This window comes from Branchiostoma floridae, unplaced genomic scaffold (genome assembly GCF_000003815.2).
Source record: "Branchiostoma floridae strain S238N-H82 unplaced genomic scaffold, Bfl_VNyyK Sc7u5tJ_1578, whole genome shotgun sequence".
Lineage (NCBI taxonomy): Eukaryota > Metazoa > Chordata > Leptocardii > Amphioxiformes > Branchiostomatidae > Branchiostoma > Branchiostoma floridae.
In genome coordinates this window covers 496327-499211 of record NW_023365773.1, presented here as the reverse complement: position 1 = coordinate 499211, position 2885 = coordinate 496327, and positions in this window count along the sequence as shown.

The following is a 2885-nucleotide window of genomic DNA, read 5'->3' as shown; positions in this document are numbered from 1 at the left end:
AAATAAAATATTTTTGAAACGACATGTGCGTGTGCGATTTTAATAAAATAAATGAACTAGTCTGTTTTTTTCTTTGATATATATATACATATATATATATACATGGCCTCCTTCAAACAGTAATAACCGTGGAAAAAAGCCCTATAGCTGAAGTGAAGAAATAAAATTGTGGAAAAATAAGAAAATGGATAGATTATGACAATATAGCTTCCGGTAGACCCACCTTTGCACAGGTTAGTTACCCAAACACCTTACAGCATTTTGAAAATTGGTTCTATTCATCGATAAACAGACATATAAACATTATTACATCAATATCTACATGTTTCATATATTACGATTGAAATTATGATATGGCCGCTCTTTAGAAAACAATACTTTACAGGAAATGTACACGCATACACTTTTATTGGTGAATTGCGAGAAAAACGTGTAATATATAAACTAACATTCAATTATATTAAGCGAAATGTGTTAAGATCTTGTTATAAGTGGTTCAACATTGTCACAGTTTCAAGTTCAAGGTAGATAAGCCTCAAAATCTCAAACCCCCTTGCGAGCCTTTCGCCGTTTCCCCATTCCCGAAAAGACCAAAATATGGCAATTTGACGGTCTCCTTCGCCACTTTTTATGATACGGCCGGGAGCGGTACTGCAGATTAGGCTCTCATAGGGTATGTACTCCCACCTTCTAAAATGCGATAATATTCCAGGCATTACACTTAACGAAAGTGAACAATAGCCCTAACCGGTCTGAAAATGTTCCAGTGCATGTAGAAGTACTTTCAAGAGTTTCCACAACACGCGTTGGCATAGAAAGTACCGATGTTTAAGTGCGGGGTGGAGCTCATGTCACATCCGTCGAAGCGCCGCCTACATTCGTGTTAGCACAACGTGTTGTCCGTGATGAGTAATCTAAGGATATATTTCGTCATATTTGTTTTTCTTTGGACTTTTTAACACTCGAATTAATCCGCTGTCACAATAAATAACTTGAAAATAGACCACAATATGATATCACAAGCCCATACATGTACCATATGCTAGCGTGTCATACATGTACCTGAACAAAATAGACTAGTTGTACAGATTGGCTCACTGAAAACGCTGCATATGTTTGTATCAGTCTGGAACGGTAAATTAATTGTACTTTAAATGTCTTTTCTTCTCTTACCAGGCGCGCGATTTCATGCAACACAACGTTGTTAGGCATAGTGATACAGTATAGTATTCTTAGTTAACCAGTCCATATAAATTGCATACAATTTGCAGGTATGTCCTTCGTGTAGAATTCTGTAGTCTAGTAGTGTCCAGATATTTGTTATTACGTTACATGTTCACGGAAGGACAGGTTAGCAAATGAAATGTATGGAATTACATAAGGTCTCCAAGCAGATGTTAGGGATGAAACATCGTGCTGTTTTCTGAGTGACGTTCGGGCTTACCTGACAGTCCCTTATCCCATATAAGCGGACGGAAAGTTGTGTCTAAGGCTCATGTTCTCCACGGGAAGCCAAAGATGTCCGCATTTATCCTTAACTTACTAATTACGGACAAGACTTGATGTGTACGAGAATGTAGGCGGCGCTTCGACGGATGTGACCTGAGCTCTACCCCGCACTTAAACATCGGTTCTTTCTGTGCCAAAGCGTGATATGAAAAGCCTTTTAGGTCAACATAAATGTACGTGAAGGGTCCTAGACCTGTTTGGTCGAAAATTCGTTGATTTTAAGTCTAATTCATTGGGTATTCTCGCTTTTTGGAAGATAAGAGTACATACTCTATGAGAGCCTAATCTGCAGTACCGCTCCCGGCCGTATCACGAAAAGTGGCGAAGAAGACCGTCAAATTGCTAAATTTCGGCCTTTTCGTGAATGGGGAAACAGCGAAAGACTCGCAAAGGGGTTTGAAGTTCTGAAGCTTATTTGACCTTGAACTCAAAACTGTAATAATGGAAAACCAATTATTACGATATCTTAAGACCTTTCACTTAAAACATAATCGCATATTAGGTTATATATCACATGTTTTCTTACAATTCACCAATACAAGTGGTCAGCTGTTCAAATCCTGTAAATTATCGTTTTATAAAAAGCGGTTGTATCATAATTTCAAAGGCAATGTATCATAGAAGCAGACTTTAAACAAATGCAATGGTGTTAATGTCCGTTTATCAACCAACAGAATCAATTTCCTTTCAAAATGCTGTAATGTGTTTAGGTTATTAGATAGTGCTAATGCATTTCCATTTAGTTATGCTGTAGGGGAAATGTATTTCATATGTGATACCGCTTGCCGATCCTTTGACTGGGTGTGGTCGGGGGCCGGGGGCGCTTTGCTGCTGAGCACACTGCCTCCCTCCATCACTCCCTGTCGTGGGCCAGAGCTTGGGTGCTGGCAAGGGGGAGGCCGGTCCATTCTTTAATGTTGTCGTCCCATTTCTTTCTCTGTCTGCCTCGTCTTCTTTCCCCTTTAACTGTTCCTTGCAGTATGACCTTTGAGAGGCCTTTGCTTCTTGTCACGTGACCGCACCACCTTAGTTTCCTTTTTATGACAATACTCAGAAGGTTCCCCAGGTGGTCTGTTCCCATAGCTTGTCTGATAGTGTTCCTGACTTCTGTGTTGTGGTGATGTGGTCAGGGTAGGTTACATTTAGCAAAATTCTATAACACCTCATCTCACACCTTCATATGTGATTACTTGTATTAACTATCTTATTATTTAGTGGTACCATAGTAATATTTTATCATGGTAGTTCTGTGACTTGTGCTGCCGAAATGCAACTGATGTTGCACGATATCAGACCACAGACAAAACTCTCCACGTTAGAGAACGCTTAGAGAGATACTGCATTCTTCAGGTATGACATTTCTTGGGTTTATCATT